Source organism: Arvicanthis niloticus, chromosome 3 (assembly GCF_011762505.2).
Source record: "Arvicanthis niloticus isolate mArvNil1 chromosome 3, mArvNil1.pat.X, whole genome shotgun sequence".
Classification (NCBI taxonomy): Eukaryota; Metazoa; Chordata; class Mammalia; order Rodentia; family Muridae; genus Arvicanthis; species Arvicanthis niloticus.
Window position 1 is genome coordinate 98,543,473 of NC_047660.1, and position 26,229 is coordinate 98,569,701.

At 41.1% G+C, this 26,229-nt stretch overlaps 1 protein-coding gene across 1 annotated transcript in view; it reads left to right on the forward strand.

Annotated features, from left to right (window-relative positions):
• The window catches only part of Atxn7 (ataxin 7), a 154,530-nt gene that overhangs the window by 16,189 nt on the left and 112,112 nt on the right, over window positions 1–26,229 (forward strand). The window contains 1 exon segment of the mRNA XM_076931572.1: window positions 19,856–19,943. The gene's annotated coding sequence lies outside the window, so the exon portion shown is untranslated.

A 26,229-nucleotide genomic window follows, 5' to 3' on the forward strand; every position in this document is an offset into this window, starting at 1 on the left:
ACTAAGTAGTTTGTAAACAAACTTTTTTTTTTTTCCTATAAATCTGCAGCCTGGAGAATCCAAGACCAAGAGCCTAACACTCTCCTCTCATAGTCGTCTGAGAAAGTTATTCTCCTGTCCCTGGCTGTGATTATTAGCTGGTTTTGAAGTACCTCTTGGAGCCCTTGAGTCTGGAGTTTTTTACATGCTCACTGTGTAATTACCACCTTGTGGTGTAGTCGCATGTCCTCTCAGGCTCTGAGCTCCGCTTTTAAATGGCCCTCACTGTTTTCTAGCTTTCAGGTCTGTTCCACGAGAGGTTTTGAGAGGCGCGCTTGACACTTGTTTAACTAGGGTTTTCAGATAGTTTTCTGTGAACAGAAGGATTGAGTATTTGGCTTTTCCCCATCACTTCTAAAGTTCATTGCAATCTGAACTATAAACTGTCTGTGAAAGTAGTATATAGGGTTCTTATTGGGTTCAGCCTTTGCATCAGAGGCAGCTTAGGATGAAAAATTATTTTAGCACTTAATGCTAGTCTTTGAAACCATCTTTTCTTAATTTGTTCGGGCACAGGTTTTTGCAGCCTGAAGCACTATAAGCACTAGTGAGAAAAGCTGTCTTTCTCCCCCCCCCCCCCCCGCTTCATTTTTAGTTTGTCTCATGGTTTTTAAAGATGTTTTGAAATTGTGGAATTCTTGAATTTACTTCTGAGAAGAATGCTAGCTGACTTCTATAATGGGAAGTACATGCCTTTTCTTTCTCCCCTGTTCACTGGTATTTTTCTGTTTTGGCATGTTGCCTATGCCATTTTACTGTTCTGTTTGAATAGCTCTGTGCTTCCACTAACCTGTGATACTCACGGCTTTCTCTGTGCCCTCAGCTCCTACTTTGTGGATTATTATAGTCCTAGTAGTTATAAGTCATTTGTAGATCGAAGTTAGAAGAGACCACTTGCCATTACATTAGCACAGTTTAAAGGAATCACTTGCTTGAGTTTACTAGCTTCCTGAAGCTAGTAAAGGTATTTATGGAAGCCAAGATTCCCTGTTAACACATTTCAACACTATAAGATATTGAATGGCACAGGTTCAGCTATACAGATAATAAGACAGCCCAGTGTTTGGAAGACATGGTCTAGTACCATACATAAATGGCACTGAATTGGAAACAAGTGGTGGTAGTAAACAGTGGTCATGATCTGGAAGTTGTCAGGACTCTTACTGTGCTTCCTCTCTTAGATGACAGCTAGCAACAAGTAGCTTCTTTTCCATTAGGAAAGCAGCAAGTGTCAATCAGCTGCAGGCTGGACAGATTTTGGTGGCTAACATTTATAGTGGAGTGACCCCCTAGTTTGTTTTATGGTTAATCTCTTGGCCACTTAATTGCATATGCTCTGGCATTACCCTTCCCTTTCAGAATAAAGCAGTTGCATTCTTGTTCTTTGTTTTCCTAGTACTTCACAGTCTTAAAAATAGTGAACTTTGGCTTTAAAGCTCTTAATTATCTCAGTTAAGGCTGTAATATAAGCCAGGCAGCATGTTACATGTAATGTAGCATTATTGCTTTTTACATTTTGAATGGTTTCTGAGTTAAGCATCAAAGTCCATAAAATGATTATACCTTTGAAAACAACGGTAAAATAAAATTGAGAGATGGCCCAAGTTCAATTTGCAGCACCCAGAGGACCAGGCAAAAAACTTAAAAGTGTTAAAATATACAACAGCTAATTGGACAGTTTGCAGTTTTCATTTCTGTAAGAATTGAATAGTTTAGGTCTTGTGGAAAACCTCAGTGCTCACAGAAGTTTTTATATAATAGTTTTTTCCTGATTACAAAGATCGTATTTATAGAAACCCAAAGTTTCATAGACACACAGAAGGAGGCTTCTCAGGTCAAAGAAGGTCATAAAAGGAAGTGGCACTTAGATTAAGCTCCTGGGACAGTGATACAGCTCTTGGGAGCTGTAGACATAGGGTAGGGTCCTTTATAAGGGAGCTAGCTGTAGTACTGGGGGAGTTAGCCTGTGCTAGGAACCAGCCGCACCAGAGCAGAGGGAGCAGAAAGACACACTCTCCTGCTGCCCCCTCTTGCCTCCTTTGGTCTCCTCCTTCCTGTTGGCCAGGCCCTCCTGTAGCTTGACAGCAAGTAACCTAGGGGTAGACTTTGGAAGTCAGCTTCTTGCAGTGCAAAGGAGATTCACAATGGTGGAGACTGGGCTGGGGTCAGTCATTATTTTCATCATTTACCTCATTGTCTTCCTTAAGGAAGCTTGTTAAACATGCAAAGAAACTTAGTGTATGTGGCTTGTTGATTAGGACTCAATTTCATTCTTGAATATAAAGATAAATAGTTCAAACTGCTTTTTAAAGACATTATTACATTTTACATTTAACGTGTGTGTGTGTGTGTGTGTGTGTGTGTGTGTGTATGCGTGCGCGAGCGTGTGCAATATCACAGTGCACATACAGATGTCAGGGAACAACTTTGGGGATTGGTTCTCCTTTCACCTTGTTGGTCCTAGGAACTGAATTTACATGGTCAGGCTCAGCAGCAGGTGCCTTTGCCTGCTGAGCTTTCCCAGGACCTTGTTTTCCAACATTCTTACCAGCATAATTAGTCAACAAACAAATGCAAATACTACTCAGGAGAATCTGTTTGGGTACATTTTGTTCTTGCTAGAGTTAAACTAAAAAATTTCAAATATTCATGTTGGATAGAATTTAATCCCAGCACAAAGGCAGAAGGATCTCTGTGAGTTCAAAGCCCCACCTGGTATGTCGTGAGTTTTAGGCCAGCCAGGACTGCAATATAGTAAGGTGCTGTCTCCAAAATAAACAAATAAAATCATGTTCACTTTGTATGAAATGTATCTTAAAATATAAAATTTAGAATTTTATTGACATATTGATGAAGTTGTTTTGCTGTTATTACGGTTAAGGTGTTATGATGGCTATTCCTGGTTGTCAACTGACTACATCTGGAATGAACTATAATCCAGAAATGGAGGGCATACCTGTGATCCAGATCTTGAGGCTGGAAGACACAGGCTTCTGGCCAGATCTTGACATGGGATGACACATGTTTTTGATCCAGATCTTAAGGCATAGTGGCCATGAAAAGCTTAGGCCCAGACAAGGTTGCACACACCTTTAATTCTAGGAGACTGAGGCAAGCAGATCTCTGAGTTCAAGACCAGCCTGGGATAGAGCATGTTCCAAATCCTGGCACCATGGTACACATCTTTAATCTAGGCCACACCTTCTACTTTTTTTCACCTGCTTGCACTTACTTGTCAGCACATCTGTTGGAGCCTAGTTTTTCAGGATTCCAGTTTATACAGAAGACTAGCTGAAACAACTAGCCTTGTGGGACTGAGCAACTACTAGATTCTTGGACTTCCCATTTGCAGCTGCCCATTGTTGGGTTAGTTGGACTGCAAACTGTAAGTCATTCCAATAAATTCCCTCAATATAGAGAGACATTCCATAAGTTCTGTGACTCCAGAGAACCTTGACTAATACAGATGTAAAAGTGGGACTTAAAAATCCTTGCATACTGTCCGTTTATTTATTTGAAGTAGAATACATCTGTAAGAAGATTTTATTCTGCTTATTTAGAAACATAATATATTTTTAGGTTATTAAAAGAAAGTATTTTAGTCTACATCTTGATGAACACTGGACTCTGAGAGATGGAAAGATATTTTCCCTGCTCTCCAGAGATTAAAGGTCAGTACAATAGTAAGGTTGACCAGTTGTAAGAGAGATAAGTACTTGAATGAAGCATCAGCTGGGGTTGGAAAGAAGGAAAACTTTTAGTTTTGTCTTCCCAAGGATGCTCTAAGACAGCTCACAAGTATTTACCAGAAGTTTTGAATTGCTATGCTTCAGAATGGAAACAATAAGCCTGCTCCCCCCTCCCCCGCCTGCCATCAGGCAGCTGGGGTCCATGAGTGCTTTTGGGCGGTCATTCTGGTGCTGTCTTCCCATTGTACAGGGCATCCGGAGCCTTTACCGATTGAGGTTGATGTATCTGGGCTCTGCTTGCATCTCTGTTTCATTATGTGTTGCTCATGCCCTTTAGTTCTTTGGACTCACCATCTAAGTCTTTTCTCTTGACGGCTCCTTTGCCTTGTGTGCTTGTTGCCTCAACCCTCCCTATCAAGGCTTCTGTTCTGTAGTCCCACTTTAAATGCCATCTCCTCATACAAGCCTTCCTTGGCCTTCCAAACAAAAGCTAGTGATTATATTACTTGCTCTCAAATGCAGGTGTCTTCAGACACCCCGCCTGTCTCCTTTGAAGCAAATTTTCATAGTGTTTAAAGGTTTTGTGGCTGTCTTCCTACTAGAGTGTAAACAGCAAAAGAGCAGGGTTCCTGTGTCTGCCATCTGCCTCCTCAGTGGGACCATTTGCTTGGTGGGGAACTGCAAAAGGAGGACTGCCTCTTAGGTGTTTAACTTTATGGAGTCTCTGTATCCTGCAGAACGGGGATACTGATGGTGGTAGCTGTTACTAATGGACTACTTAGTATGTGCCAGATACTGCTTTACTTGCATTATCTATCTAACCAATTAAACTTGGAAGGGCTTGGCTTGAGGTCACAGAACTAATTCCAAAAACATTGGTTCTTAGTCATGCCTTTTTGTTATTGCCTCAGGAGTAAAATCTAAAGGACAAAGTCTTTAAAATCTTACTTTATTTTATTATTTTATGTGTATAGGTGTTTCGGCTACATGAAGGTCTGTGTACCACTTGCCTGCCTGATACTTGCAGAGGCCAGAAGAGGGTGTTGGTTCCCTGGAATTGCAGTTACAGATGGCCATGAGCCATCACACTGGTGTTAATTGAACCCATGCTAAGAATGTTAGTGCTGGCTAGCTGAGCAGGTTCTAGAGCCTAAACCCAGTTCAGGGAATCAGAGTATGTTATTGGCTCCATCTGTATCAAAGGCTAGGTTACCCCTAATCTTTGGGGAAATTAGCTGTGTCTGTCATTCATTGTAAACAGTATTCCACAGGACTAAACCTTACACATTAGGGGCTAGAAGTCAGAATCCTGCAGGCTAGGCCAGGGAGTTTTTCCTTCCCCTAAACACTGGTATGACATCCTGATAGTTTTCCTTTCTGCTGAAAACATTTTGAAAGTAAGACGTTTCAAGCTGGAGTACCTTTCTGGCCCTCAGATATAGTCCTGTGGCTTCCTCACAGGCAGATTTGCTCCAGTCTGCTTTGGCATACAGTGAAAGGACTCTGCCTGGAGGTCAGTCATCAGCTGCTTGTGGCAAGTCTGTTCTTACTCTTTTCTTTGGAAGTAGTTTGCTGGCCCGGTGCTCAGCACCCTTGTGCTTGTTACTGATTCTTCTCTGTTGCTCTTCACCTGGAAATATTTGCCATTGAGCTTATGAAACATGTATAATGCCTCTTGTAGGATCAGCTTTCAGGTAGTGTTCAATGCTGCTGTCCATTCTGGCTCACAGCTCTTAAATTAATATGCATTGTCTATCTATCAGAGACAGCTTGATTGAGGCATAGGAAATGACATTGTTTATAAAGATGTGGTTTTAGGCTATACAAAGATAGTAGAGTTGGCAATGAAAAAGTTGGAGATGCCTTTGTGGGGCAAGACTAGTGTTATCTGGATATGAGTGGACAACATGAAAATACTCTTATACTACAGAGCCTATCATACGTGAGGACTTCTTTCATATATTCTACCTGAAAAGTATGGTTTACCGTATCTGTTATGCAGATAAGGAAGTCATAAACTTCCCTAAGATGTCATCAGGCAGCTAGAGATCTGACACAAACCATTATGCTTCTCTGAACCATTGTGTGCCAACACCTTTGTTAACAGACTGGCTTACCTTCCACTCACTCAGCAGCTCTGCTGGGAGCTGTTTTCTCTCTATTAGATTCATTGGAGGCACAAGGTATAGTGTGTGTGTGTCAGTACAGAGAAGCAGCTCAGTAAATGTTTGCTGATCATTAATTGTAGTCTGGTTGGGTAAGAAAAGGCAGAGGAAAGTGGTGTTAAGTCTGACTCCAGCCCATGTTTTGTTTCATTGAATTGAAAGTCTTGGAATAGGCTACTTACCACAGACAAATGGCTGTAGTCTGAGGTGAGAAGTTTCTCAGTGTATGTTTTATGGGAGAAATGACAATCTCTGCAATGTACTCACCTCTAGAAATCTTTATCTTACACCACATGGCCCTAGTGTCTAAAAACCTCCAGAGTCTGGCTTCCACACTCCGTTACAGTCACTCACAGGATGTGTGAAGAGGGCAGAAAGCCAACAAAAAGAGCTCCCAGAGGGGAAAGCTGGAGCTTCCAGTTCCTTTGTGTATTTTGTGGTGCTAGAGAGTTGAATTCCATGTTCTGTTCATGCCATGCAAGTGTTCTACCACTGAGCCACATTGTCAACTTAGCTGGAACCAGGTGAGCAACTAAAAAGACATACTATTTGAATATAACCTAAAAATGTAAAACAAATAAATTTACATTGTATTTATAAAATAGACTAATACAAGCACAAATATATGTAATAGACATTTAATAAAGTAAGGCAAACATTGGTGAGTATATATTGATTAAAAAATAGATGAAGAAATGGGAAAGAATTGACAAGTCCTTCTCTCTCTTTTAAAACAGAATATCTTGCCAAGTGGTGGTGGTGGGCTTTAATCCCAGCACTCAGGAGGCAGAAGCAGGTGGATCTTTGAGTTTGAGGCCTGCATGATCTATAGAGTGAGTTCCAGGACAATCAGGGCTACACAGATAAATCAAAATAGATGGATGGATGGATGGATGGATGGATGGATAGATAGATAGATAGATCCACTCTTAATTCTCCTCTCTAGCAGCCCTCTGTTACTTTGTGGTTTTTGTTTTGGAAGCCCAGTAAGTCTAATTAGTGCTGTCTGCTAAAATGCTGACTGCTCTCCTTAGCTTGTTGCAGGGCTCCAACAGTTGTAGTGAGTTCATGATTACAGTGGCCACTGCATGTCTCGGTGTCTCACAGCATTTTTACTTCATTCTCTGGCTCCTAACATCCTCTCCCTTACTGTTCCCTGTGACTGGGGTGGAAGTTTTGGGCTAAATACTCAATATTCCTAACACTGTCTCTGGTTCTGTATTTCATCATTAGTTGCTGACCACTGTAGAGAGAAGCATCTCTGGCCATTGCTGAGGGCAATACTAATCTATGTGTGTAAACATAAACTTTTAGAAGGTAGTTTGTATGTCCATTTAACAGGACAACAGTAGTAGGATTCCCCTGAGGCCAGTGACCTCCCTAACCATGGGCTTTAATCAGGTTTACAGTAACAAGCATTCGTTCACTCCTATGGAAGAACCCTCTAATCCAAAAGTGGTCAGTTACCCCTTTAATCCCTGTTGCACCAATGGCACACCTTGCCTGGGAGGTTGGTATTGTAGCATGTAATATTTATGTCTAGGAAAGAGCAGTGATGGTTTTTTACCCAGCAGCCTGGATAGCATGTTTCAGCACTGTGAAAGCTATCCAGTGGGGATTGGTGAGACTGTCTTCAAGTTCATTGTGATTTCTTTCTGTCCTAGCAGTAAAGTGTATAGTGTCTCCAGTGATTGTGTCTTACTGTCTGGTTCTGATAGGAAACCAAGAGCAATGGCAGCAGCTTGTATTGTTTTGGGGGCTTCCTTGATCAATAACCAGAGGGAGGCATCTAAAACTAAGATTTTCCATGTAATAACCCATGGTTTCTGGAGGAATCACTGTCCACTTATTTGGGATGCCTGTATCCTAACTCCTTTTTAAGATTTTAAGATTTTATTTTTCAAATAGCATACAAAATAGTGGGTTTCCATGAAGGTTTTCATACTTAACTGTGGTTAACCCTGCCTACTCCTTCCTCTTCCCTGTTCACATCCTCATCCCTGCTTAAACCTTTAACTCCCAGCATCCCCCTTACCTTCATGTCATCGCACCCTTCAGAACCTCCCCTTCTCATGTGTCCTTTCTGGCTTCCTAAAGTTTACAGATACTCCAAATTGAACACAGAACTCTATAAACCTAAACTATGAGAAATATCCACATATGAGAAAGAACATGTTGAATATATTTTTCATGTAAAAGAATACCAAGAGTTTCAAATGATTTATGCAAATAATGTACTCTTGAGGAGGAAAAATATAATGACCTGTCCCTTAAGTGCTAGCTGTACATAGTGACTTCCTTCAAAGGAGTTTAATATGGAAATGGGGGAAACACAGTTTTGATATTATCCTAAGCAGTGATTTCTTAAACAATTACTTCAAAGTGTCCTGTAATAAAAGCAAAAGTAGCTGAGTGTGGTGACACGTGCCTTTACTCCCAGCACTGGAGAGGCTAAAGCAGGCAGATATCTGTGAGTTTGAGGCCATCCTAGTCTACAGAGCAAGTTCCTGGACAGCCAAGGCTGTGCAGAGAAACCTTGACTCCAGGAACAGAAAGAGAAAGAAAAACAGAAACCAACCAACCAAACAAAAGTCCTGCCGTCCTCTATGGTACTCTTACTCTGAGTATATAGCCAAAGGAACAACAACAGCAGTATGTCATGGAAAATCTGCGCCTGCATGTTCACTGAAACAGTGTTAACAGCAGTAAATTCTGGAATCAACTTAAATATCCATCATTGGATGAGTGGGTAAGATAATATGGGGTTTGTACGACAGAATACTAATCTACCTTTAAAGAGATTCCTTCCTGTTCCAAGAACATGGATGAACCCAGAGAATAGTATGATAGTGAAATAGTTCAGGCACAGAAAGACAAATACTATCTAACTTCATTTTATGTTAAATATAAGGAAACTGAACATATAGAAATAGCACCATGGTCACTGTCAGGTTCCGCAAGTGGGAGCAGCAAGCATGCCAAGAGTTCTGTTCTGACAGGGTTCAACCCTGGTGAACATGACACATTCGGAGGGTCTGTGGTCATAAGGTACAGTGACTGCCATTAGTAACATGTACGTGAAAGTCACTGGGGAGGATCTTCAGTGTTCTCACCATACAAAAAATGACGAACAGGGAGGTGGTAGATATGTTCCTTAGTTCCATTTTAATCATAGCAAATGCACATGAATTGTAACATGATGACACAGTAAATATATACAATTCTATTTGTCACACAGACCTTAAAAATCAGGAAGAAAATAAATAACATATAACTTGTTGATATAATTCACTGGCTGTGACAAATGTACCATATTTATTTAAGAACTCAGGGGAGTGGGCAGTGAGATGGCTCAACAGTAAGAGCCTGAAGACCTGAGTTCAGTCTCCAACCAACATGGTAGAAGAAGATAACTCAGTCTCTCAATTGTTCTTTAACTTCCACAAGTGGCCCTAATGCCAGCCCTCAATAAACAAACAATAAAATAAATATTAAAAAATTATAAAAGAAGTTACCAGGAGAAACTGGCTGTGGGGTTTTGAGAACATGCTGTACAGTCTTTGTTACTTTTTTGTTTGTAAATTAAGTTTAAAGCAAAGATTATGTCCAGGATAAGAGTTGATAATTCAAGTTTAATTTCATTGCTGAGAGCCTGAAGGAAGGAAAATAGCACTTTAGATTCCCGGCTGATGCTCATGGGAAGCGGGGCAGTTCTTATAAAACCGTGGCAGTGAGTTTGCAGAACCCAAGAAGCAGCAGTCCCAAATGTCCTCCCTGGAATTTCCTACCGGCATGACTTCTCCCTTGCTTCTGCCCAGCAACAGTCCCTTGAGTGGCGCTGGCTGTCCTAGTTAATCAGAGGATAAGAGAAATGAAGAACTCTCCTCTTCCCCCTCCCACAGAGTCTCAATGGGCACAGGAAATGTAGGTCAGGTTGCATCACACAGATAGGAGTGAACAGGAAGGTATTTAGGAAGTGCTGCTAGCCCTCTTTGCATTCAGTCTTCAGAAATGAGGCTTGACCCTAGTTAGGATGAGGTGCAGGAACCAGGGGCTTGTATTCATGTTGTCATCCTAGAGTGTTGTGCTTTCAGTCAGGGCTAACAAGATCTGAATCTTTCTATACTCAATTTGTTTAAATAGCATAAACCAGCTACAGGAAGTCTCTTTGTCTACATTTTCATTGTCACATCATAGAAAATTTTTAGTTGTTAATCAAGTTTGAATTATTAAGGCTGTCCTCATGTCCACACAAAATCATTATTTGGTAATCATGTAACTCTAATAATATATCTTGAAAATGACACATAATCATAGGCTTAGGGGCATCTTGAGTAGCACATAAAAACCACAAATATGTTCTTATTTTTAGCCCATAAAATATGCGGTTCATGGCTCTCTGCTTTAAATGGAAACATCTTATGTAGTTTGAAATACAACAAAACCTTTAAACATTGTTTAAATTATTTCTTACACAGTGTATGTATTGCTAGCTCCTTTGTGAGACATCCACAATGGCTGACAAAATGTGTGTTACTGACATTGTCACCAACAGTAAATCTGAGAGCCAGAACAAGGCTAGCATTCTGTTTCTACTCCCTCCTTATCTCTACATCTTCATCAAGCTAGTCAGCCAATCCACTCAGGTTCAGAAAGGCAGATAATAAAATGTTTTCAAAGGCTTGGGTATTTTCTATCCATAGCACAGTATCAAAACCCGGAAACTTGGTGGCACTATATGCACCTGTGTGATTTGGTCACTTGAGTATTTTCAAGTAGTCACTTTCCCAGTCCAGATGCACAACCACCTTAACCCTGCAGATGTCGCCCTGTGCTGTCCCTTATGCTGTCCTGTACCCACTACCTCCAAGCCCACCTTCTCCTGGCCACCAACCTGGTTTCCAACCTTATAATTTTGTCATTTTGATGGTGTTGAATAACATTTAAAATTGGCTAGTCTTTCAACATTTAAGGATCTCATTTAAAAAGACCATTTATGATTAAATTTTAAAAGGAATTTCTTTAAAGTTGTTTCCCAGCATTTGATTTTTTTTTTTTTTTTTTTTTTTTTTTTTTTTTTTTTTTTTTTTTTTTTTTAGCTCGAGTACTCCAGATTCTGCAGTGCTATATTTGACCAGCATGTAAAGTCAAATACACCAGCCCATTGCCAATTATAGCATTAACTTTTGGCTTACCTTTTTTACCCTTTTTAAAGTTAAGGGGAAAGGTACTCTAGGAAAAGTCTGCCCTGCTAACAAATGGGTATTATGATTGAAGTTAAACAGGATTTAGGAATCCAAAAGGATATTTAACTATGTGTATAATACAGAGATAAAGTATGATCCATTTCATCTTGGAAAATCTTCAAAGGAGAGGTTTTTTTTTTTGTTTTGTTTTGTTTTTGTTTTTTTGCATAGTGATACTTAAATGAATGGCAATAAAATAGTTACATTAATTGTTTATTGGGCCATGGAACTTGTGTCATGGAATTGCTCTGCATAATTAGCGTGAAAGGTCACTATGAAATCAGGGCGGTAAAATTCTTTGATTGTGTTTGTGAATAAGACATGGAATTCCATGGGTAGGTGAAGTTTCTGTTCAGACAGTCTCAGAAGGAACAAATCTTTCTCAGACGTATTATCTGTTGTCTCATAAAATATAGGAAGTATTCTGGATCTGTAGAGGAGGGCCCATTAATGCTTGACTCCATATAAGACCACGTGGCGAAAGGGACTTCAGAGCTGGGCAAGTAAATGGCAGGTCCTAGTGCCAGCCTGTTAGCAGCTCATTAGTTAGCAGAGAAGGAGAGGTTGAATACTGAGCCATCTTGACCAGAATTCGTGATCTGAAAGGCAGTCAGCAAAGATTCTTAGGAGTGGGAAAACACTGGCTTCTAACATTTCAGATAGTTTACTTCCAAGTTGGGAAGCCACCCTTTGTAATGAAATCACTCTGTGAGCCCTGCTGTTCTTCCCTGGCAGCATGATGCCAGTACTTTGAGGAGTTATTGGGATCAGAAAGGAACACAAGGGGAAGGACCATCGACTATATACCAATCACCATGTGAAATGCTTATGTAAGTTCATTCATATCATTATCGGGAAAACCACATTAATGGACATTCACTGAATGACAGACCCAAAGCAAACAGCACACATAACGTTTTTATAGTAAAGAATCCAATTTTCTGGTCAGGTTACTTAGAGGATCTGTTGCCTCCTAAGTATGGTTTTGTGATGTGCATGTGTATATGTATTATATATATATATACATACATACATGTATATGCAGACATACATATATATTCATATATAGAGGGAAAATGTAAAAAATGTTATGTCTATTAACTAATATATATACTTATGAGGCATGAGTTCATATTTTATGCCTCAGCCAGGCAGCTGCAACGAATATTGGGAATTTTACTCAAATCATGAGCTGAGGAAGAGCTGTGGTTTCAGAGCCAAGCATGATAGTTCACTTCTTGGGAAGCTGAGGCAGGCCCATCACACAGTGAGTTAAAGACCATCCTGGGCTACATTGTAATTTCTAGACCAGCTTTAGTTATAGAGTGAGGCCTTTTCTTAAAATAAGAACCACCACGAAAAGTCAGCCTACCAAGCAACCAAAACCTGAGACTGGCTTCCCTGGAAGAGTCAGGATTTGCCCTTTGTCTTTTAGAGAAGAGAAATCTGTCATAGGATGTTCAGACTGCTTTTAGAAATAAAATGTAAGGGGATGGTGAGGTGGCTTAGTTAAGAGTGCTTGCAGCTCCTGTAGAGGACTAGAGCTTGGATCCCAGCACCCACATGAAGTGACTAACAGCCTCTTCAAATTCTAGTTCCAGGAGAGCCAGTGGAGGATCCCTTCTGGGACAGATGCACACACATGTCCACATATGCGCGTGCACACACACACACACACACACACAGAGTCCTTAAAAAAGACAGCTCTGTGGTTAAGGCACTTGCAACTCTTGCAGGGGACCTAGGTTTCATTCTCCTCACCCATGTGGTAGCTCACAGTTGTCAGTAAGGTAAGTTCTAGGGGATCCTATGCTCTCTTCTGGCCTCTCTGTATACCAGGCACTCAGTGTTGAGCATATACATACATGTAGATACACATGCATAAAATAAAGATTAACACATTTAAAAAGGAAGATTGGAAGAATAGAATCATCCACAAGCATTATCAATGCCTTTATTGTAAGATTTTGATTGATAGTGACTGTGGATGAATCATTTATCTGACGTTGACCTTCATTTTCTTTGAATATGAAGGAAATATGAAGGTTCTTTGTAGGGTTGTGGTGACTTAAAGCAAGACTATGTATGTATTCGCTTCAGAGTAAGCATTCAGTCAAAGTCATTGATAACTTTGGGTTTTGAGAGAGATGTCTGCCAGATCCTTATTTAACTTCTTTCCTAAACAGTCTTGTAAGAGTAGCAAAGAATGACCTGATGTAATGATATCTGTGAATTTTAGAATTGTTTAATCCCAAATCAGTAACAGCAAAAAGCAAAAGGATTCCTTTGGTAGTGTATTGGGCCTGTAAGCCTCCCTTCTCGTCAGTCAGCTTTTTGACTCTAGTCACAAACAAACTAGTGTGAGTATAGGAATTTAACTGGAGTTCTCACCCCTTCTTCTTCAGTGTTGCTGGGTGGAAAGGCTTTTTTTCTGGGGAGAGGCAACATAGGTCTACTCACCCCAGATAGTGATGCTACAACAGACCAAAGCACACAGATTCCACCAAAGTCCAACTGCATGAACCAATGTGTTTTATTGGGGTTACCTACAGGAACAGAAATGACTCAAGACTGCTGTATCACCAAAATCTACTCCAGCACTGGTGACAGGTCACAGAAGCTCAGAACCTGGAGTACACTGTATATCCTGCAGGCAGTTTAGCAGGTTGGAGAGTGTCCTTTAGGGGTCTCAGTTGGTCTAACCCTCTTCTAGGCAGGTCAGCTGATTTCTGCTTCTTCCAGGCAGCTGGTCTGGTCTCAGTGGCTTTGCAGCTTGGCCTGAGAGCGACTCTCAGCTTTTATTGTTTACTCGGGCAGGGAGAAGCCTGGTGACTCTGGTCAATATTAGGGACTTCCTTAAGCTTATTTGAAGTGATTGTTTCAGTCTGGGGGGAAATTGTTAGTAAACAGCTGATATCTATAGGTGCAGTAGCCTAGGAAGAAGGAGAGTCAGTGTCAGAGAAGCTGCTTTCTGCTGTAGCTTAGCTTCATTCAATTCCTTTATATGGCAAGAACATCTTATGCTGGGCATTTAAAACCTTTAGTGATTGAGCAACTATGAGAGCTTACCCTTCAATGTAATCTAATTTCAAAGGAACTTGTTAAAACTCACCATGTCAGACCCTGGGGAAACAAAGATGAAATGTTGCAGAGCCTGGACATGCTGTGTGTGTGTGTGTGTGTGTGTGTGTGTGTGTGTATGTATGTATGTATGTGTGTGTGTGTTTTCAATGCTGAATATTGATCCCTTGGTCTTGTACATGTTATGCAAGTACCCTATCACTTTGCTTCAGCCCCAGCTGTGAGCAGGTGTTGGTGGGTGGGAATGAGTTGCGTAGAATCTAGGAAGACTGGAATTCAAGCACTTGAAACAGCAGATATTAAGAAACAGGAATTGTGCAGGGCAGTGGTGGTGCACGCCTTTAATCCCAGCACTTGGGAGGCAGAGGCAGGTGGATTTCTGAGTTTGAGGCCAGCCTGGTCTACACAGTGAGCTCCAGGACAGCCAGGGCTACACAGAGAAACCCTGTCTCGAAAAACAAAAAAACAACAAAAAACAAACAAAACAAACAAAAAAAAAAGAAACAGGAATTGCTGTTGGAAGGTCTTAAGAGATGGCTTGGCACTTCAGAGTGCTTCCTGCTCTTACAGAGGACTGGTATTCAATTACCAGCACCCACTTGGGCTCACAACTGCCTGTAGCTCCAGCTTCAAGGGATTTTGATGCCCGCTTCTGGCTTCCACAGGTCCTACACCCCAATAAGTAAAATGAAATCTTTTTTTTTTTTTTTTTTTTTTCTTTTGGTTTTTCGAGACAGGGTTTCTCTGTGTAGTCTTGGCTGTCCTGGAACTAACTCTGTAGACCAGGCTGGCCTCGAACTCAGAAATCCGCCTGCCTCTGCCTCCCAAGTGCTGGGATTCAAGGCGTGCGCCACCACCACCCAAATGAAATCTTAAAAAAAAAAAAAATGCTGTTCTGTGTGGCATCGGAGACAGTTATTTTAAGCTCAACTTTAGTATGTGAGTGTTTCTCCATCCTGCAAGCTTCAACTTCCTGGCAAATGAACATGGTAAGAGTTTGCACACCATTGTCTCTGAGAGAGAGTTAAGTGAGATAATGCAGGAGAAAGCAGGTAATACAGTAAGTGCTTAGTGGGCTACTACAGATGCTATTGTTATTGCCATATACTTCCGTAAATTGTAATCTTCTGACATGACAAAGAGTTCCATGACAGGGATATTTATTGTAGGTTTAGTGCTCGAGAGTAAGGGTAAAATAGTATACTTTAGTTAGACTTGATGGGGTAAAAAAAGCTTTGCTGACCTCTCTCAACTGAAGGAAATAGGAGTCCAGTTACTTCTGCGCTGCTGCTCGGAGGAGGGAACGATTGAGAAACTTGTGCCTGTGCTCCAGGAACTGAGCATCTGTGGGAGCTCAGGCCTGAGATCAGTTGGAAACCCGAGAGCAACTGAATTTTGTATAGCTGTGTAGAATCTGTAGAAAATGAGACATCTTTAAAAACTATGGTCATTATGTCTATAGTCTGAGTACTGGAGAGGATGAGGCAGGAGGATCTCTTAAGAGTCCTTTCAGCCCTGTCCCCAAGGGCCTGAAGTCCAAACAAGTTACGTGAGGGTAGAGAAGGTCATAGAACAGACTACAGAAACAGAACTGTACCTCTGGAGCTAGACCAGGGCTGCTGCATCCTTGCACATGGATGGACTTCATTTTCTCGGCATGGTTTGTTTCTACACTTTGTGCTTGGAGGAGTGAATGATCAGAGAGCAATCCTATGGCCTGTTAAGTCTACTTGGTCTCTTCTTGGCTTTTGAAAAGGGGAATCTCTAGACTGCACAAAGTACATGATTCAATTTTCACTTTGATTTTCCAAGAAAAAAAATCCAGTTAGGGTGATAGTGAGGGCCATTGAGGTCAGAAGAAAGTAAGTTGGGCACCATGTTTGTTCATAGTTACTGGAATGTACCTGCTGATGTCTGTACCTCAGCTGATGTAAAACCTAATCCTGAAGTTTGGGTTGTAGTTTTTTTCATTTGAGACAAGACTCTCAGAAAAAAGTGTAGGCTCAAGAGGTACAGATCATAGCTTCCTTTGGGGAACAAACTTAAGAAAAAAGTGAGTGTGGCAGCCAAGTGAGTAATTTGCAAAGTGTGTGCTAATTGCAAGAGGCAGCTGTGGTATACTGCCAGTCAGCCCTTGGAGGAGGGCTTGCTTCTGTAGCCAGATTTTGGACTTTCGAAAATGAATTTTGTGTGAACCTTCCCAGTGTTTAAATGGTAGCAACAAATCTGTGTTTTTTTCCTTCAAGATGAGTATGGGAAGTACAAAAGCAAAAACATCATCATCATCAAAGGGTGGAGAGAAAGTACAACCTGGGAATTATGGGTCACAACTAGTATGCCACATGAAACATACCCTCAGTGTATCTGTTTGAATGCAGCGGTCAGTCTGAGAAAACTTCTTGTCTTTCAATATTTTCCTGTGTAGAACCAAGACTAGGGTGAGCTTTCAAGGTTTCACTTTTTCTAGCTTTGACTTACGAAAGGGATCAGGTGGGAATCCTGGCTGTACTTGTCGCTGGTTCAGCATGTACAGTCTGCTTCTCCATGGGTCCTCCGGTGCATAGAGCACCTGCCTCATATTAACATTCTGGGCTTTGCTATGTGGATAAGATGATTTAAGAAACAGAAAGAAAGCTTGTTCTGTTGATATTTCAAACCAACGCTGTCTTGGTATAGCTTACTATTTCTTCCTTTGTCAAGAGTTGTGTAATTTTGACAGACTGTATCATATAACGAGAAGTGATCAGCATCTTGAAGGGGACATAATAGCAATGTTAGTCATAGAAAATATGTCGTTTCCCTGGGAACGTCAATATTACACTGCCTGTGTATCAGCATGGGATCTTCTCTTTGTTTAAAGTGAATGCTGAACCCTTGAGTGTCTTTTTGTTTGTTTTATAGCATTCAGATGAAATCTGAATCTTGTTACTATAAAATTTGTTATTTTGTTAGACAAGATTTTTTTTGTTGTTGCAATGACCAAAAATCAGTTGTAAGAACTAAACATGCTTGTAAGGAGGGGGCCCTGTGTGGTAGAAGTGGAGTGTTGGGAGCTGAGGAATGGGATGACTTTGGGGAGGATGCTATGGAAAGGAAAACCCAAGCCTGTTCTTGCTGCCTCGGTCCCTATGGGTCAGAGGCTTCTCAGGACAATTCACTCTGACCACTGTATTTTTTATTCTTTCATCTTCTCCTTACTGACTGGTCTTTTTCTGTCGACTAGTAAGTACACAGGCTATTCCAGTCTAAACTAAACTGGACTATTTTTCCCAGTTCCTGGTTCCAAGGAGAACAGGTTGGGTGTCCTGAGTTGAGGCCTTGTGTTTGGTTTGGGCTGTGACAGGAATCTAGCTTTAAAATACCAGTATGATTAGAGAAGAGGGTCACTGGAGATGAGCAGCACCTGTGAGGAATAATAAATTGGAGCCTGCATTTCTGAGGACTTTGGAAAAACAAAACAAACCCAAGCACTGTCTTCTCTTGGTCGGTTCTCCTCTCCTACGTCTAACAAACCTTCATATAAAATAATCACTAAAAGTTAAGTGCTTATTACATAAATAGGTATTGAGTAAATAAAGGTTTGAAGATTTTGGGCCTAAGAAAATCTTTCTAGCCTATTGTTTACACTATTTGATTTGCAGAACAAAGTTAAGTTGATGCTAAAACAGTTTTGTGTCCTGGAAAGAGAACAAACCAATACCGAGGGCTTAGATTCTAGTTCCAAGTCTGAACCATTGCTCTGCTGGGCAATCTGAGCACACGATGAGTTCTCTCTCTGTCTCCCTCTAATAAAGGAGGTCACAATGACAGCACTTTGAGCACACAGTTGTGAGTCATTTGAGAGAACTTAAACAAGTGTATGTTTTCTACTAAAGATCCATGATGCTTTTTCTAAGCAGGGAAGTTACTATTTTAAAATGCGTATTTTAGGAAACACCACTACCCTTAAAAAAAAAAAAAAACCACTCACAAAGATATTGACTAATAAACAGTGAATTCTTTAGAAGTCAAACTTATCTCAGAAAAGATTTCACCACACCTAAGAGCCAGTGGCTCCTTGGATGCTCTGGAAAATAGTTGGAGTATCATGCTGGAAAATTGAGAAATGGCTCTGCCTGGTGACTTAAGGTCAAGTGAGAGCCGATGTACCAGCTCTAGTTTGTTCTGAAGGAGCAACACTCAGAGAGGAGAAGGGCTACTTCTAACCTAACACCTGTGTTGACTGTGTGTGTCTGTTGTGGTACTCTGCAGATAACTGTGAGTAAAGATTATGGTGTGCTTGTAAACTGCTTACAATGCCAAGAAAACAACTGGCTTCAGACAGACATTGAAGGAACGAGTAGCTTTTTACTATAACTAAGACAGAGCAGGAACACTAAATTGGAAATCCAATTTTTTTTTTTTTTAAAGATAGAAAGGAGACTGGCGAAGAATTAGAAATCAGGAGAAGAAAACATGTGTCCCATGAAGACAGTGAGGAGGCTTTAGACATTACTGTGAGTGAATAAAACTGAAGCTGTGTGCAGAAAGGAAGGGGAGAAGACAGAAACGTAAGAATAATTTAAAAGCTATAAAGATAATTATGAATAAGTAGAGAAAGTATGACAGAGAACTTTAGACATTGACTCTCTGGGATAGTGTAGTAGTATCTCAGCATCTCAAGGCATAGAAATATGGACATTTTGAAGTGTGTGACAATAAAAGCTGACTAAACAGTCTTCTCACCACTGACCTTGTTATATAGCCAGTGGAAATTATAGTGCATTCATAGTAAATTTTTCATAGGAAATCAACCTGCCTGTGTTTTTTGTTTCTGAGACAGGGTCTCACTATGTAGCTCTGGCTGTCCTGGAACTCACTATGTGGAGCAGGCTGGCCTTGAACTCACCAAAATCTCCCTCCCATGTGCTGGGATTAAAGGGAGTGTGCCACTCCGCCTGTACTGCCTGTTTTCTATCTGACAGTACATACCTCACAGCTAGGCCCTTGCCTCTATTTGCTGCTCTCCTCTGCTTTCTTGAGTACCACCTTTTAAACATCAGTCAATCCTTTGACTCCTTACCTCACTGCTCCCCACAAACTAAGTAGCACCCCCATTTTACCTTCAATGCACACATATAGGAAGATAATGGAGGCACCGTTTTCTTGTGCTTTTTAAGGAGATGAACTGAATTTTTCTCTCCTGTTTAAAATTTGCATTGCTTTTATATTCTGTTGAATCAAAGTGCAGAGTGAACACTCCAGATAGTCAGTGTGTGCCTGTTATTTTAAAGGTATAATTTGACAGGTTTCATAGGCACAAGCTTTCAAATAGCAACAGTAAACATTAAGTGGGAACTCATTAGTGGAAATTCACACAGTGATTTTTAAGCCCAAAGATGTTGACTCTGGACATATTGAATAGTTATTTGTTCTTGGTTTACTGTAAATCCAGTGAATTTAAGTTCATCATAAAAATAAATTGCATTTGTTGAAGACTTGTTAAAGTGCCTGAAATTTTAGCTGTTTGGTTCTTCAGAACACATGTAATAATTTAAAATGTGTGACAACTAATAAGATTATAGATTTCTGATTAACTTTGTGTCCACTATTCCAGTCCTTTGCCTTCTTTTATTTTATTTTTTTATCTGAACAGATTAAGAAGGAAGTACTTGCACAGCTGCAGCAGATGAAGATTCACTGGTAAACGAATCAGGAGTCTTGGCCTGCACCCCAAAGAAAAGGTAACTACTATTTTGATGTAGCAGAGCTGAATTAACAGGTTACACTTCTAGTTCTAATATGATTTGAGTGTCACCAAGGGATGATCATTTTTATAGTTGAAGTATCTGAAGAATCTTACACTTTCAGTATAACTTTAAAAACACAAACTTTTTAGTGTTAAGTGACAGTGGATATGAGAAATACAGTAGTGCTGTTGGGTATTTGCTTCTTAGCTCAAAAACTACTGAACAGCACCACTTGCCATACATTAGTCAAAGATCAGGAATCTGTTTGCTGCAATTAAAGGTATGCACCACCACCTCCTGGCCTATTTCAGGAATTCTTTAGAGACAGGACTCCTAGCTCTCTCCTAAACGGTTCCCACTCTTTCCATAGGATGTTGTCTGGTATGTATGCTCTTGTGTTTTCTATCCCCATGTCCAGCTCCCCAAGCTTGAACTCTGCCTATACCCACCCCACACAGCAGCAAGCAGCCACTGATGTAGGGAGAATCCTGAGCAAGACTGGTAAAGACAGAAGAGTCAGGCATACTTAGGGCACCTGGTGCCTTTCCAGACTGTCAGGAAACTCTGGAACTCCAGGCAGTCTGGAGTCTCACAGTAACAGTGGTCACAGCATAGCTTCTCAGTAGAAAGTGTAGTTGGCATTTGAACAGAAGATGACTGAGTTCTACAGAATTTGGAAAATGGTAAGGAATCCTGAAAGAGCTTAGGTTTTTTTTTTTGTTACATTTATTTATGACATGTTTCTTTGTGTGTTACTTACTTGTGTTTATATGTACACAAGGGAGCACATAGAGGCCAGAGGACAGCTTGTAGGACTTGCTTCTCCTCCTCCATCATATGGGTCTGGGGAACTAATTTAGGGTGTCAGGCTTTGTGGTAAATGGCTTTTCTTAATATGAGCCATCTTCCCTGGGCCCCTTGGAAGAGTTTAGATTAATGATAAAATGCCACCCTTCTGTCTATCCTTGAAAGAAAGCAGGGTGGGGAGGTGGGGGGCTTAGAGTTAGAATTCAATTTCAGATGAGTCAGTGAAGAACTGAACAGAATTCAGACAGGAAGGACTAAAGAAATTTCAACCTCAGAAATAGATCAGCATATACTTAGGCTGTAACAAATGTATGCTTCAATCAGGTCCTAAGCAACCGTAGCAAAAAAACGGGAACCATTCTGTACAACCCGCGCATTCATCTGCAGAGATAACACTTTCACTTTTACCAAGCCAAAATGTGAGAGCTTTAGGATTGTGGCAGTTCTGCATGTAAAAGAACAAGCATCTAGTCAGCTCTGCCCACTCTCTGCTGAAGGACCAGACATGCAGTGGTGTCCTTCGGTGATTGTCATCACAATGTACTGTATTCATTGTGAAATATTAGGCAGGTGCCAAAAAAAGAGAGGACAGGGCTTTTCCTGTATGGTGGCTGGCTGCTGGCTGTAGTAGGGTCGAAGGAGGGAGGGGGGGGGAAACATTTTGAAAAATGCCAGAGAAGCTCTTCAATGCTGAGTCGTTTACTGCTGTGTGCAGAGAGATTATCTTTTGGAGAAAGAAGAGGAGAGTAGGGGATAACTTCCATGACATGAATACCATACGGTACTGATGGAAGCATTGTATGATACTGTAGCAAAGACTGATACAATTCCAGGAAGTTAATAAGAAGGGACAGGGATCGAAGGAAGAATTGTATACTCACAGATGTACTGAGCAAACAGAAATCAGTCATGGGGTCAGGTGGAATTGTGAGGACGTGTCAGGCCTAGGGCCAGTCTCAAGGGGCAGCTCCTTCACTGCAGTCGCTTTCTCAGGCGGTATTTATAGAGGGCAGTTTACATGTTATGCTCTCTTTTAGGCACTAGGGATGACTTGATAATCCAAAAGAATATAAGATCCTCTTACTGAATTCATATTTTTAACCAATAATTAAAAGTTACATGTATTTGTTATATATAGTATATTGCTTTGAAATACAGAGTGAAATGACTAAATTGAGTTAACATTGCCACACATGGTTGATCTTTATTTTATATTTAGAACTTGCTTTCTGTTTATCTTTTTGTCTTGTTCTTTCATTCTCCAACCCCCGCCTCTCTCTGCTTTGATTTTAAAGGCAGGGCCTTACTATGTAGCTCTTGCTGGCCTTTGTAGACTAGGCTGCTCTTGAGTGATGGGATTAAAAGTCTGTCCTACCATGCCCCTGTCTTAGCAATATTTAGGTATACATCAACTACAAATCCTATATTATAGGATCTTTTTTTTTTTATTTATTTCTCATTTAGCCAAGGTTTTCTATTCTTTAACCTAAAATGCTCCTAACTTCTAGTGTCTCGAAATCACCATCCCAGAGAAATCTGAAGTCAGGATAATGTTGAGACTGTGCTCTGGACTCAGTCTGGGGGGGGGGGGGGGGGGGGGGTGGGGGGGGGGGGGCAACCCCAACGCCCAACAGGTGGGACAGTTGGTGAAAATGCTGCCATTAGGCAAAGCAGGGAGTGTGGCTGGTTTATAGTTAATGGCCCAGGCCATTTGGAAAGAGTTGTAATTATTAAAGAGAAGCCTGGTAGCTGCACTGGAACAACAGGAAAGTGCCAGGAGGTCAGGGCTGCTTATTGGAGGCTCCATCTCATGAAAATGTAAATCCACTTGAAGGAGACTAAGGATGTGGTAGAGAGGGTTCTCTGTTGGAAGCAATCCTCCAGGCTTAGCACAGGAAGGCTGGTGCAGCTCTGCTTCAGTGTGGCTAGCTCCATCCTAAGCTTTAGCAGAATGTGGCAGTGTCTTCTATGTGGTGCTGGTTTCGCAAGCATGAAAGACATAGGATTTGAGGGGGTCATGGAGTCTTATGTTACAGTTTTAAAGAGTTGCTGAGGTGAGGCATCATGTGACCCAGTTGACTTTAAGAATCCACAGGAAGACCCAGAGAGTGCACTGTGAAACTCTGAAGGTGAAGACCAAGTTTCAGTGGATGTGCCAGGATTTCGGAGATGTCAGAATCATGGGATATCCACTAAGGAAAGCTCTAGTCATGGACCAGAGCTGATGTAAGATAGAGGGTTCCTGTTACAGGTAACAAGGCTACAGGAGAGGGGGTTCCTAGATGCTAGACAGGGAGCTAGTGCAAGGTTTGATGTTTTCCCTGCTGGGTTTTAGTCTTGCTAAGGAACATGCTAATTTCGTTTTTAAGTGTTTCCAGAAGCCTCTATTTTGTTTTTATAATGGCCACAATATACTTACCTTTCAGTGGAAGGGAAATGAGAGAAGCCAGCAAACCTAGTCAGTACAGTATTTCTTAGATTATTAGATGTTGGGTGTTTAGAAAGAATGCAGGGCAGGATTAGGAAGATGGTGATTACAATTAGAGGTGGGGCCTGACCTTTTAAATGGCAGTGAGCAGGGTCATACTCTGAGAAGGTGACACTTGGCCATTAATGCTGGGGAAGTAAGCTGTTGAGTTCTCTGGTGGGGATAATACAGCTGATGGAGCAGATAAAGGCAGAAGTAGGCCCGGGCTCTTTAGGAAACAGAGAGGCACCCTCTGAGTGAGTGCTCAGGAGAAAGGGCATGAAGGTAGGCAGGGAACAGGACTGAGCCTATGACTTTAGAGACCATAGAATGGGCTTTAGCTTGTATCCCAAGAGAGGTACAGGACTGATGTCAGCTCTCTGTTAACAGAACCATTGGAGCTATGGTAGTATATAGTAAGATAGGCTACAGATAGCAAGGTGAAAATGTTGAGCCTAATTATACGGTGACGGTTGTATTAGCTTGACAGTGTGCTAGACCTCAAAATGATAAGGAATGAAATCCAGACTGTAAGCTGTCCCTCCATGATTTGTAAAACATTAATGGCCTATGTTAGAAAATGAAGCTATTAGAGTCCCACTAGATTATGTTGTGAGATTCTGCTGTGTACCAGTAGCTTCTTCCCACAGCTACAGAACTAGCAGGCAGGCAGTATATGCAGTGCAGATGAGATGATAAAGCGGCGATCTCACCCTGGGCCTGCTGTTGTGGATTGATTGGAGATTTCATCTCATTGCTCAGAACAATGCACAATTTAAAACTTAGAAATGGCTTAGTTCTAGAATTTTCCATTTATTTTGAGACAGAAGTTGACTGTTAGTAATTAAGTCCATAGAAAGTGGAAAACTGTGGACCAGAGGGAAATCCTGCATTATTTAGCCCTAAGAGGAATGAAATACTGACATGTACTCCAACATATGTATCTTGAAACATTGTGCCAGATGAAGAAAGCCAGACTCTAAAGGCTACTTATTGGATGGCTCCATTCACACGTGATACCTCAAATAGGCACATCATGGAGGTAGGATTTTTTTAGGGGACAAAGGAAGCTTGGAAAATGTCTTTATGGGTTTGGAGTTTCCTTGTGCATGGTAAAATGTTTAGAACATTGTGATGGCTGTTACACCATACTGTGAATATAATAAAATGCCTTTAGTTTGTACATTTTAAAATGGTGAATTTTATTTTATATGAATTTTACCACAATCTAAAATAAGTAGTAAATAAATAAAAGGTGATAGTAGGCTGTGGGACTGGATCAGCTGGTGAGTGAGGTCCTCAGTTGGGATCCCAGCAGACATGCAGAACGTCAGGAGAAGCAGTGGCTTCTAGAGGTTCCAACAGGAATCTAGTGCTGGGGTGCCCTGGCAGGCCGAGTCTAGGGGTTTGCTGCCTAGGAAGTCTTAGCTGAAATGGTGAGCTCCAGGTTCAGTGACAAATGCTGTCTCAAAACCTCCCAGGGTGGATGCTGGTAGAGTAAGATGTCTAACAGCAACCTGTGACCTTCAAGGCACACAGACGTGTATACACCACGGATACAATACAAAGACACAATGGAGAATAAAAATATATAAAGAAATAAAAAGATAATGGTATTTACAAAATCTTTCATGGATGAATAGCTTATGTCCTGGACATAGTTGTTGGCTTACTAGAACAGTTTATAAAAGGGCACGGACGAGGGACCCAGAAAGACTGGGCTGAGGAGTGAGGGACACTGCAGGGCAGGGCGCTCAGCCAGGCCAGCAGCTGGGAAGTCTTGTGGTACAAGGGAGAACAGAGCTGAGGGAGAAATGGTCTTTAGGAACAGTACGAGTAAAATCCATGTCTGAGAGCAGAAGAAAGGGCTTCTGATTTTAGGAAATCATGCTGTGGCTGGTCCCTGGGCAGAGCTTTGTGAACATCCCCCAAAGCTTCACAGTTTCTCCTTTTATAAATAGCTTTTGGAAGGGTCTGATTATAAAACTATTGTTTAAAATATAAATAGCATATGAAGTCCCTTTAAGTGTAAGGAATTATAAGTGTAAAGCTTGTTACCCTCTGTTTCTGTAAGTCTAGAGTTACCTGGGCTGTTCTCTATGCATAAGGCCCACTAAGTAGGAAGCTTTAAGTGTGTTGCCTCCCACTTCCCACATACCTAGAGTCATTTAGGCCGCCCTTCTGCGCATAGTGTTTCCAGGACCTTCACCAGTGTGCATAGGATATTTGGCTTGTTACTTTGAAATTTTTGTCTTGTTGTCTTTCATTTCTTGCTGTTGGACTACAATGTCACATGCTGTATTTTATCTGTAAAAGCATTCAATAAAGCAGTTGAAAAGTACATTCTCGCCGGGCGGTGGTGGCGCACGCCTTTAATCCCAGCACTCGGGAGGCAGAGGCAGGCGGATTTCTGAGTTCAAGGCCAGCCTGGTCTACAGAGTGAGTTCCAGGACAGCCAGGACTACACAGAGAAACCGTGTCTCGAAAAACAAAAAAAAAAAAAAAAAAAAAAAAAAAAAAAAAAGAAGAAAAGTACATTCTCAGAACTCTGTAAGAAGAGGACAAGGGGCTGGGACATGATGGCCATGCCTGTAATTCCAGCATGTTTCAGGTGGAGGCAGGGACATCAGAAATGTAAGGGCAGCTTTGACAACAGAGTGAGTTTAAGGCTATTCTGGGCTACCTGAGGTCCTGTTTGAACAACAACAAAAACAAAGGCAAATACGAGAGAGATCATAAAGTATAAAAATCATCAATATTTACTATTCACAGGCCTTTAACTTTTTTTTTTTTTTTTTTTTTTTTGAGACAGGGTTTCTCTGTGCAAGCCTGGCTATTATGGAACTCACTCTGTAGACCAGGCTGGCCTCGAACTTAGAAATCCACCTGCCTCTGCCTCCCAAGTGCTGGGATTAAAGGCTTGTGCCACCACTGACCAGCTAACATTTTTTTTTAATTTTGCTATTTGTGTGTGTGTGTGTGTGTGTGTTTGAATGTTTTATCTGC